Below are 13,571 nucleotides of genomic sequence, written 5' to 3'. Positions count from 1 at the left end.
AGGCAGCAGAGTTAACCCTCCTCCCTGTAGGTATAGGAACAGAGTAGACCCCTCCCCCTTTCTCCATAGGTATAGGCAGCAGTTAACCCCCCCTTTCCTCATAGGTGAATAGTGATTTTTCTGTACGTACACACAGTCAGGTTTACAACAAGTTTTCCGCTACAAGTTTGATCCTCGGCAAATTTCTCACAACTCAAACTCGGAACGGGGAACTTACGGCACCGATCTCTTTTTTTTCCAGGCCATTGGGTCACCAGAGATCCGAATGGCCTGGAAATGTCATATGGAAGGTCACAGTTTAGAGACCACTGCACAGTGGTCACCAAACTGTGGCCCTCCAGATATTGCAAAACTACAACTTTCAGCATCCCCAGACAGCCAACCCCATGTTTCCTGCTGTGAGTTTGAAGAGGAGCAGGCTCTCTGTGCCAAATTTTTGGCAGCAAATTTCCGCTGATGAAAATCCACCTCAACCCCTATTTTATAATGCAGATCTGTCACAAATATGCAACAAAATGAGCATAATGAGCGGTTGTTCTGACTCGGATTTACCTAAGGTTCATTATTTTTCTCTAGGATACAGCATGGCGGCAGCAGCTACATCATAAGTATTTAAAATATTTTTAATGCTGCCGCCAAGGTTCCTGGTTGAAAATATAGCCCAGTGTGTCAGAAATGTGACAGACCCTATTTAACTCTTCCCATTTCATTTATTTTCTTTTTTTTTCTCCTTCCCTGCCTTCTAAGATAACTTTTTATTTTTCCACCAACAGAGTCGTATAATGGGGATTTTTTTTATTTATAGCACAACATTCTTTAATATTTTGTCTTGTAAAATGTTAGATATCACAATGGAAGCCTAACAGATCCCATTAAAAATAACACTATAAAATCATACAGTGGCCTTACCAGCTTTCTTTCTTAACCTTCCCTTATGACATCACACATGTGACATCAGTCTTTGGTTGATACCTTTACCAGCCACTAGTACAGTTCAGGCCTTAGGTATCAGAGGGAGCGCACACAAAGAGCAGATGAGGAAGAGGACAAGATGACACAGGAGAGGTACATCAATCCTAAATATTGATCAGAATACATCTAGAGTTCTAGACTTGCAAATAATGACTAGATCTTTTAAATATAATGTGTCACAATAATAGTGTTAATTGTATTAAATCTAGTTATTTAACTATACACTTTGCTGATGATCACAAATGACCAAGTATATACTGTTTATATTCAATTCTATTATACAAAGAGTTGGGGGGGGGTGTATGTCCTGTATGGGTATATTAAGTCTATGGGGGAGAATCATCAAAACCTGTGTAGAGGAAGAGTGGAGCATCAGATCAGATCGCTTCTTTCAGTTTTTAGAGGCCTTTTTAAAATGAAAGAATCAATCTTATTGGTTTCTACGGGCAACTGGTCAACATTTCCTCTGCGCTGGTGTTGATAAATCTCCCCCTATATGTATAGTTTTCTATACTAAGAAAGTCAAAAGCACCTAAATGTCTAAAACACACCTACATGTATGTGACCTACTAATGGGGGTGACAGGGAAGTAATGTAAGAGATGTCTGACCTTTAACATGACCTCCTGTTATAACCTAAAACAAGAAATTAGGCTGAAATAACGTACATTTCACTATTATAATGCTGGATTTCTTGTATGACTATTAGTACTGAATCATAAAAAGAAATCCATACATTGAATTTTCTTTAACATGATTGTCCCACAGAGCAAATTTGGTAAAATCAGATGTGTGCCCCATACATATATGTAAAGGGGTACAAAAATAATTTATATCCCTGTAGAGTTCTTCTCCCTCATGGATCTGATCCCCTAGTATCCTCTCTGAGCTGGAACCCTACCGTTGCCAGGCAACTTTCCCCCAATCCCCCTTGCTTATAAGCACAGTGGAAACAAACTGCCATTACCTTCAGGACACTGCAGTTGAACTGAGCATGTGTTAGGGAGCATTCACACCACGTTTTAGCTATACAGGGACCTGATTTGGCTGGGGGCAGTGAAAACCAGGTGCTCCCTTATACCAGCCGGACCTGGCCCCCTTCTCATTCATTTGAATGATCTGACCAGAGTCAAACTGCGGTTTTCAGTTGGTTCAGAAAAACGGATATGGGGCAAAAATGAGCCGACCGGAGACATTGTTTGACTCCGGTTGGCTCATTTAAATGAATGAGAAGGGGGCCGGGACCGGCTGGGATATGGGAGCGCCCGGTTTTCACTCCTCCCAGCTGGATCCGGTCCCCATATAGCTAAAACGTGGTGTGAACCCACCCTTACCCCGACTTAGTGGGTCGTAACCAACAGTTATCAATACAATGCAGGTACATGGAGAATTAGTAATCTTATATCTCTCAAACAATATTGTAATCCTGGTACATTGAAATATGTTAAATGTCACATAATGCATTAGTATAGAACTTTTGTTTGTTGGTATTTTTCTTTTTAAATGAGACAACTTCTTTAACCCCTTAAGGACCCAGCCATTTTACACCTTAGGACCAGGCCATATTTTGCACATCTGACCACTGTCACTTTAAACATTAATAACTCTGGAATGCTTTTAGTTATCATTCTGATTCCGAGATTGTTTATTCGTGACATATTCTACTTTAACATAGTGGTAACATTTTGTGGTAACTTGCAACCTTTCTTGGGGAAAAATCCCAAAATTTGATGAAAAATTTGAAAATTTAGCATTTTTCTAACTTTGAAGCTCTCTGCTTGTAAGGAAAATGGATATTCCAAATATTTTTTTTATATTCACATATGCAATATGTCCACTTTATGTTTGCATCATAAAATTTACGTGTTTTCACTTTTGGAAGACACCAGAGGGCTTCAAAGTTCCAAACTCACTATTTTTCAGGGACCAGTTCAGGTTTGAAGTGGATTTGAAGGGTCTTCATCTTAGAAATACCCCACAAATCACCCCATTATAAAAACTGCACCCCCCAAAAGTATTCAAAATGACATTCAGTCAGCGTTTTAACCCTTTAGGTGTTTCACAGGAATTGCAGCAAAGGGAAGGAGAAAATTCACAATCTTCATTTTTTACACTCGCATGTTCTTGTAGACCCAATTTTTGAATTTTTACAAGGGGTAAAAGGAGAAAATGTATACTTATATTTGTAGCCCAATTTCTCTCGAGTAAGCACATACCTCATATGTCTATGTAAAGTGTTCGGCGAGCGCAGTAGAGGGCTCAGAAGCGAAGAAGGGGGTTTTGGAGAGTACGTTTTTCTGAAATGGTTTTTGGGGGGCATGTTGCATTTAGGAAGCCCCTATGGTGCCAGAACAGCAAAAAAAAAAAAAAACACATACCATACATTTTGGAAACTAGACCCCTTGAGGAGCGTAACAAGGAATTAAGTGAGCCTTAATACCCCACAGGCGTTTCACCACTTTTGCATATGTAAAAAAATAAATAAAAAATTCACTAAAATGTGTGTTTCCCCCCAAATTTCACATTTTTGCAAGGGTTAATAGCAGAAAATACCCCCCAAAATTTGTAACCCCATCTCTTCTGAGTATGGAGGTACCCCATAAGTTGACCTGAAGTGCACTACGGGTGAGAAGAGAAGGAGTCATATTTGGCTTTTTAAGAGCAAATTTAGCTCGGGGGGCATGTCGCATTTAGGAAGCCCCTATGGTGCCAGGACAGCAAAAGAAAAAACACATGGCATACCATTTTGGAAACTAGACCCCTTGAGGAATGTAACAAGGAATCAAGTGAGCCTTAATACCCCACAGGGGTTTCACGACTTTTGCAAACGTAAAAAAAAAAAAAATTCACTAAAATGTGTGTTTCCCCCCCAAAATTTCAAATTTTTGCAAGGGTTAACAGGGGAAGCCCCTATGGTGCAAGGACAGCAAAATAACCCCCACATAGCATACCATTTTGGAAACTAGACCCCTTGAGGAACATAACAAGGGGTACAGTGAGCATTTACCCCCCCCACTGGTGTCTGTCAGATCTTTGGAACAGTGGGCTGTACAAAATGTTTTATTTGCACAGCCCACTGTTCCAAAGATCTGTCAGACACCAGTGGGGTGTAAATTCTCACCACACCCCTCATTACATTCCGTGAGGGGTGTAGTTTCCGAAATGGGGTCACATGTGGGGTTTTATTTTTTTTGCGTTTGTCAAAACCGCTGTAACAATCAGCCACCTCTGTGCAAATCACATCAAATGTACATGGTGCACTCTCCCTTCTGGGCCTTGTTGTGCGCCCCCATAACACTTTGCGCCCACATATGGGGTATCTCCGTAGTCGGGAGAAATTGCTTTACAAATTTTGGGGGGCTTTTTTCCCTTTTACCTCTTGTCAAAATGAAAAGTATAGGGCAACATCAGCATGTTAGTGTAAAAAATTTATTTTTTTAAACTAACATGCTGGTGTAGACCCCAGCTTCACCTTTTCATAAGGGGTGAAAGGAGAAAAAGCCCCCCAAAATTTGTTAGGCAATTTCTCCCGAGTACGGTGATACCCCATATGTGGCCCTAAACTGTTGCCTTGAAATACGACAGGGCTCCGAAGTGAGAGAGCGCCATGTGCATTTGAGGCCTGAATTAGGGATTCGCATAGGGGTGGACATAGGGGTATTCTACGCCAGTGATTCCCAAACAGGGTGCCTCCAGCTGTTGAAAAACTCCCAGCATGCTTGGACAGTCAACGGCTGTCTGGCAATACTGGGAGTTCTTGTTTTGCAACAGCTGGAGGCTCCATTTTGGAAACAGTGGCGCACCAGACGTTTTTCATTTTTATTGGGGAGGGGAGGTGGGGCTGTGTAGGGGTATGTGTATATGTAGTGTTTTTTTCTTTTTCTTTTATTTTGTGATAGTATAGTGTAGTGTAGTGTTTTTAGGGTACAGTCACATGGGCGAAGGATTACAGCGAGTTTCCCGCTGCGAGTTTGAGCTGCCGCGCAAAATTTGCTGCGTCGCAAACTTGCAGCCTGATACTCACTGTAAGCCCCCTGCCCATGTGAATGTACCCTGTACATTCACAGGGGGGCCTCCAGCTGTTGCAAAACTACAACTCCCAGCATGCACTGTCTATCAGTGCATGCTGGTAGGTATAGTTTTGCAACAGCTGGAGGCACACGGGTTGGGAAACACTGAGTTAGGAAACAGACAATGTTTCCCAACCAGTGTGCCTCCAGTTGTTGCAAAACCACTACTCCCAAACATTCTCAGGCATGCTGGAAGTAGATGTTCTGCAACATCTTGAGAGCCAGATGTTGCCGAACTACAACTCCCAGAATGCTTGGAGTTGTAGTTTTGCAACATCTGGAGGACTACAGTTTGTAGACCACTAATACAGTGGTTCCCAATCTGTGCCCTTCCAAATGTTGCAAAACTACAACTCCCAGTATGCCAAAACTGTCCAGGCATGCTGGGAGTTGTAGTTCTGCAACATCTGAAGGGCCAGATGTTACAGAACTACAACTCCCAGCATGCCTGGACAGTAATGGCATGCTGAGGATGTGTAGTTTTGCAACATCTGGAAGGGCACAGTGGTCTCCAAACTGTGGACCTCCAGCTGTTGCAAAACTGCAACTCCCAGCATACCCAGGGCATTTGCCCTGGATGCCTGCTGAAGCATTTCAGCAGGCATCCGCTTCTGATCTCAGCCCGGCGCGCGGCAGGGCCCGGAAAACGCCAGGACGTACGGGGACGTCCTGGGTCCTTAAAGCCCAGGGTGCTGGGACGTCCCCGTACGTCCTGGGTCCTTAAGGGGCTAAAGGTGTACTCCGCCCATAGACATCTTATCCCCTATCCAAAACATTGTGGATGAGATGTCTGATCCTGGAGTGGGTCTGGCCACTGGGACCCCCCACGATATCTAGGCCGACTTTGCGGAATCTGTGGCAATCCATATCGCCAAACCACACCCCCTCTATTAATGTCTATGGGAGGGGGCGTGACGGCACAGAGATCGCGGGGGTTCCCAGTGGCAAGACACCTGCCATCAGACATCTTATTCCCTATCCTTTCTATAGCGGATAAGATGTTCAGGGGCAGAGTACCACTTTAAAGGGAATTTATCAACTCTATTTGCTCCAAAGAACTTCAGACCCTATTGTACCTTTTTTTTTTTTTAGCTGATAATAGTTGCCTAATTTGTAAAATCAGTGTTCAATTTTTCAGCCAAGTTCCAAAGAGGTGGGGTTAATCTGCTGAAGTGCCGAAGCTTGGCACACCTCCTCGGTTGCTCCCACCTCCCAGGCCCTCCTTGATTGATGTTCTGAGCCCGGTTTTTCAATCAAGAAGGAGCTGGAGGGGAGAGCAAGTAAGTGGATGTGCCGGGATGAGACACTTGAGCAGCTTAGATCAGCCTCCTTGCACCCTACATTTGTGTATTACACCTGAATATTAGACAATACTGGATTAAACTATGTGGAATGTTGATTTAGGGATCTATCCAATTGCTAGCAGGCCATGGACACAAGATTACATATAAGATAAGGTTATATGCCGACCAGGTATTATATTGTAGTTCCCAGCGATTTGAATCTAACTTTGAAGGGGAAGTGCCTTTAGGCACTTCCCCCTTCAAAGTTAGCGGGTCATGTAGAAATTTTTCTGTACCATGTCTATGACAATCATGGGTGCTTTTTGCCTTCCTTAGGTTGTAGGGCTATTGTTACCATTAAAATTGTCAGAACCCTAAAATAAACCCTAACAGACCCAACTAAACTAAGGAATACATGTTCATAGTTATTAAAAAGAGGAAACACACCCCTCAAGGAACATAACAAGGGGTACAGTGAGCCTTAACACACCACAGGTGTTTGATGACTTTTTGTAAAATTTGGATGAGTAAATAAAAAAAATAGGAGGAAATACGAGAAAATGCCCCTCAAAATTTGTAACCCCATTTCTTCTGGGTTTGGAAGTATCCCATGTATGGATGTAAAGTGCTCTGCGAGCAAACTACAATGATCAGAAGAGAAGAAGCGCCATTGGGCTTTTGGAGAGAGAATTCGTCTGGAATTCAAGTCAGGGGACATGTGCGTTTACAAAGCCCCCATGGTGCCAGAACAGTGGACCCCCCACATGTGACTCTATTTCGGAAACAACACCCCTCACAGAATGTAACAATGGGTGCAGTGAGCATTTACATACCACTGACGTTTGACAGACTTTTGGAACAGTGGGCTGTGCAAATAAAAACTTACATTTTTCATTTTCATGGACCCCTGTTCCAAAAATCTGTCAGACACCAGTAGGGCATAAATGATCACTGCACCCCTTATTACATTCCATGAGGGGTGTAGTTTCCAAAATGGGGTCACATGTTGGGGGGGGGTTCCGCTGTTCTGGCACCATGGGGGCTTTGTAAACGCACATGGCCTTCAATTCCAGCCAAATTCTCTCTCCAAAAGTCCAATGGCGCTCCTTCTCTTCTGAGCCCTGTAGTGAGCCAGCAGAGCACTTTATGTCCACACATGGAGTTATTTAAATATTCAGAAGAAATGGTGATACAAATTATGGGGGGCTTTTTCTCAATTACCCCTTGTGAAAATGAAAAATTTGGGATAACATTAGAAATTAGAAATATTAGCAATAAATTCATCATAAAATATACTTACTGTTAAATACTTTAACTCAATATAAAATAAAAATAAAAACAATAAAAATTAATAAAATGTAAAAAATATATATAAAAAATATGTATAGAAAAATCTAAAATCACTAACTAAAAAATAAAATACACAAAATACATAAAAAATACAAATAATAACATAAATATAACAAAAATAAAATATAGCACCAATCACTAATAATAAATAGATTAAGATTATACAAGCAAGTACTTTCTGAATAAGATAACGTTTTTTCACTTCCATCTACTGTATATATATATGTGTATATATATATATATATATATATATATATATATAATTCCCTCTGCTTCCCTTCTCCCTTCCTTATTCCCCCCCACCCCTCCCTTGCAACTTACATGCTACTCAAGAAATCCATATCTTAGGACATCATATATCCCAGACTACCATAGCTTATTACATAACAAACAGAATAAATAGCAGTCTATACCGATTCACAGAATATAAATAAATAAAATATTTTTTCTCCTATAAAATTGCATGAGTTACAAGATCATTTACATGAGAATATAATTACTCATGTTAATACCACACTTTTACATACTCCATGGTCTGCACTATGGATAATTTGGAACATACCCTACACAGTCTTAGTCCCAGAACATGCACAGTAGTACTCTAGAAGTGAAATACAGACAAAGTCCGAAGTCATGCGCACAGGTCCAGCAATATGTAGATATCGTGAGAAGTGAATCATCCATCATGAGGCTTGCGCATTGATTACCAATGTGCGGACATGCGTACCTACTGTGACATCACATGTAAACAAAGGTGGTGATAGGTGCAGAAAATAAACACATGCCAGACCATAACAAACTGTATGATTGGTTGCGACTTTTCGCAGGATTGGTACACAACTATAGCGGGACACAAGATTGTGATGTGCGGCCATCTGATTGGCGATAGCACGGCACAGGAAATGAACGCAATGTGAGATTATATAAAGCCTACCTTGCGTCCGGGGCACCATTAGCCTCAAAGCCCTTGACCAAGCTGGTTTATTCAGCGAAACGTCGAGGAGGCTAGCCATGTTTTAATACAGCGTGTGTTCACTGTTAGTAATGTTAATGCAGCATGCATACTCACCTACTAGTGCACAGATCATAGTGCACAATATATATTAATTGTTGAGCACTAACAGAAACTTAGTAGCTAGGAGAGGTTTCCCATTCCCATAAAAAATTCTGTGACACCGCCGATAATTTTAAACCGTGTGTTTCATAAGGGTAGCTTTTTAGTTTGTGAATTGAATAAAGTTTAAAAGTTTTAGGGGGGCTTCTAGTAAGGGTTTTCCCCAGAAGGGGTAGCCCCTTAAAGGTTGATATTGCACTATTACCCTGGAACCTTCAGGGATCCTTTTTTGTTTAATTCACTGACCATAGAAGGAAAGTAAACATTGCTGGTTAGCTCAATGGTGCTGATCGGGACCTCCGCGATAAAATCGTGGCGTCCCGAACAGCTTGCAGGACGCGAGGAGGATCCCTACCTGCCTCCTCGCTGTCCGATCGCCAAATGACTGCTCCATGCCTGAGATCCAGGCAGGAGCAGTTGAGTGGCAATAACACTGATCAATGCCATGCTAAAAGAAACAAAAAATAACACATACCCCAAACATTGCAAACACAAAACCCCCAAAAACCTGTCAATAGTCTCTGTCAACATGATCCTGGGAGGGAAAATACACTGCACTACAATAGAAATAAAAATCCCTATCATCTATATCTCAATGGGTTCCATCTTTTCTTTTGTTCTTTTTTCTAATGCGGTTTTATAATCCCTGAGACAAGTAGTTCTGGCCCTAGAGTGTTATATATATTAGCGTCTGTAGCATGTATAAGGGACATGTTATCATACCTGTGTCTTTTTATAGGTGATTGATGCCCGGTGAAAGGGTGAAAGGGACCTATACCCCCGTCAGCTGCAGGAAAGGAACAAAGAGACAGGTAATTAATATTTATATTAATTACTGATAACAATCAGGCTAGATATAACATCTAAACCTGCAAAGATGTCATAGTCTCTACCTTATACATGAAGATATATGTGTTTTTAATAAGTATATCGTCTATAGACAGCTTCTTATATAACACAACCATGTCTCAGGTACAGAGATTAGGAACATTTATGATTTCTAATATCTGTTTTTTATTTGTAGTAATTTCTTTTTAAATAGACTGACCGCAGATTTAAGACATAACTGTACTGTAAAGAAAAATCTATAAGTTAATGTAATAAATCACATACTATAACTGATTATTGCCATTTAAAACTATGAAAAATACATTATGTTGATTATAAAACAGAAATACAGAATGGAGACAACCGTCTGTGGCTCAAGCTCGACTGCCCATTTCTTTGAGTGGCCCCTCAATGTTCTGGAAACGGGTGGAGGACATTGTCTCCATTAGAATGGGTCCCCCTAAGATGCTTCGGCTGTTGATCTGAAGTGCATTCTGTGCTTTGGAATCTCGGGGGCAAACTGTATTTCTGTTATTAATTTTTAGTTTAGCAATTCCCACCGCAACATGGTTAACCTCTATCCTAAATTTCTGCACAAAATTGATAAAAGACATTCCAAGAAATATTTTGCCAAATAAAAATATATAAAATATTGATGAAGTTGATGAATAATAATAACAACAAAAAAAACAGTTTTTGATTAAAAAACAAATAAACAATAATAATTTATCAAATATTTTGCTCCTGTCCCCTTCCCCAAAAATAAAAAAACATATATTACCCTTAAAATTTATAAATAAAGAAACAAAAAATAACACATACCCCAAACATTGCAAACACAAAACCCCCAAAAACCTAACAATAGTGTCTGTCAACATCATCCTGGGAAGGATAATACGCTGCACTACAATAGAAATAAAAATCCCTATCATCTATATCTCAATGGGTTCCATCTTTTCTTTTGTTCTTTTTTCTAATGCGGTTTTATAATCCCTGAGACAAGTAGTTCTGGCCCTAGAGTGTTAGATATATTAGCGTCTGTAGCATGTATAAGGGACATGTTATCATACCTGTTTCTTTTTATAGGTGATTGATGCCCGGTGAGAGGGTGAAAGGGACCTATACCCCCGTCAGCTGCAGGAAAGGAACAAAGAGACAGGTAATTAATATTTATATTAATTACTGATAAAAATCAGGCTAGATACAACATCTAAACCTGCAAAGATGTCATAGTCTCTACCTTATACATGAAGATATATGTGTTTTTAATAAGTATATCATCTATAGACAGCTTCTTATATAACACAACCATGTCTCAGGTACAGAGATTGGGAACATTTATGATTTCTAATATCTGTTTTTTATTTGTAGTAATCCCTTTTTCAATAGACCGACCGCAGATTTAAGACATAACTGTACTGTAAAGAAAAATCTATAAGTTAATGTAATAAATCACATACTATAACTGATTATTGCCATTTAAAACTATGAAAAATACATTATGTTGATTATAAAACAGAAATACAGAATGGAGACAACCGTCTGTGGCTCAAGCTCGACTGCCCATTTCTTTGAGTGGCCCCTCAATGTTCTGGAAACGGGTGGAGTACATTGTCTCCATTAGAATGGGTCCCCCTAAGATGCTTCGGCTGTTGATCTGAAGTGCATTCTGTGCTTTGGAATCTCGGGTGCAAACTGTATTTCTGTTATTAATTTTTAGTTTAGCAATTCCCACCGCAACATGGTTAACCTCTATCCTAAATTTCTGCACAAAATTGATAAAAGACATTCCAAGAAATATTTTGCCAAATAAAAATATATAAAATATTGATGAAGTTGATGAATAATAATAACAACAAAAATAACAGTTTTTGATTAAAAAACAAATAAACAATAATAATTTATCAAATATTTTGCTCCTGCCCCCTTCCCCAAAAATAAAAAAAACATATATTACCCTTAAAATTTATAAATAAAGAAACAAAAAATAACACATACCCCAAACATTGCAAACACAAAACCCCCAAAAACCTAACAATAGTGTCTGTCAACATCATCCTGGGAGGGATAATACACTGCACTACAATAGAAATAAAAATCCCTATCATCTATATCTCAATGGGTTCCATCTTTTCTTTTGTTCTTTTTTCTAATGCGGTTTTATAATCCCTGAGACAAGTAGTTCTGGCCCTAGAGTGTTAAATATAATAGCGTCTGTAGCATGTATAAGGGACATGTTATCACACCTGTGTCTTTTTATAGGTGATTAATGCCCGGTGAGAGGGTGACAGGGACCTATACCCCCGTCAGCTGCAGGAAAGGAACAAAGAGACAGGTAATTAATATTTATATTAATTACTGATAACAATCAGGCTAGATATAACATCTAGACCTGCAGAGATGTCATAGTCTCTACCTTATACATGAAGATATATGTGTTTTTAATAAGTATATCGTCTATAGACAGCTTCTTATATAACACAACTGTTTCTCAGGTACAGAGATTGGGAACATTTATGATTTCTAATATCTGTTTTTTATTTGTAGTAATCCCTTTTTCAATAGACTGACCGCAGATTTAAGACATAACTGTACTGTAAAGAAAAATCTATAAGTTAATGTAATAAATCACATACTATAACTGATTATTGCCATTTAAAACTATGAAAAATACATTATGTTGATTATAAAACAGAAATACAGAATGGAGACAACCGTCTGTGGCTCAAGCTCGACTGCCCCTTTCTTTGAGTGGCCCCTCAATGTTGTGGAAACGGGTGGAGGACATTGTCTCCATTAGAATGGGTCCCCCTACGATGCTTCGGCTGTTGATCTGAAGTGCATTCTGTGCTTTGGAACCTCGGGGGCAAACTGTATTTCTGTTATTAAATTTTAGTTTAGCAATTCCCGCCCCAACATGGTTAACCTCTATCCTAAATTTCTGCACAAAATTGATAACAGACATTCCAAGAAATATTTTGCCAAATAAAAATATATAAAATATTGATGAAATTGATGAATAATAATAACAACAAAAATAACAGTTTTTGATTAAAAAACAAAAAAACTAAAATAATTTATAAAATATTTTGCTCCTGCCCCCTTCCCCCAAAAATAAAAAAACATATATTACCCTTAAAATTTATGAATAAAGAAACAAAAAATAACACATACCCCAAACATTACAAACACAAAACCCCCAAAAACCTAACAATAGTCTCTGTCAACATCATCCTGGGAGGGATAATACACTGCACTGCAATAGAAATAAAAATCCCTATCATCTATATCTCAATGGGTTCCATCTTTTCTTTTGTTCTTTTTTCTAATGCGGTTTTATAATCCCTGAGACAAGTAGTTCTGGCCCTTGAGTGTTAGATATATTAGCGTCTGTAGCATGTATAAGGGACATGTTATCATACCTGTGTCTTTTTATAGGTGATTGATGCTTGGTGAGAGGGTGAAAGGGACCTATACTCCCGTCAGCTGCAGGAAAGGAAGAAAGAGACAGGTAATTAATATTTATATTAATTACTGATAACAATCAGGCTAGATACAACATCTAAACCTGCAAAGATGTCATAGTCTCTACCTTATGCATGAAGATATATGTGTTTTTAATAAGTATATTGTCTATAGACAGCTTCTTATATAACACAACCATGTCTCAGGTACAGAGATTAGGAACATTTATGATTTCTAATATCTGTTTTTTTTTTGTAGTAATCCCTTTTTCAATAGACTGACCGCAGATTTAAGACATAACTGTACTGTAAAGAAAAATCTATAAGTTAATGTAATAAATCACATACTATAACTCATTATTGCCATTTAAAACTATGAAAAATACATTATGTTGATTATAAAACAGAAATACAGAATGGAGACAACCGTCTGTGGCTCAAGCTCGACTGCCCATTTCTTTGAGTTGCCCCTCAATGTTCTGGAAACGGAT

Source organism: Hyla sarda, chromosome 3, assembly GCF_029499605.1.
Source record: "Hyla sarda isolate aHylSar1 chromosome 3, aHylSar1.hap1, whole genome shotgun sequence".
NCBI lineage: Eukaryota > Metazoa > Chordata > Amphibia > Anura > Hylidae > Hyla > Hyla sarda.
Note: the sequence above shows the minus strand (reverse complement) of the source record.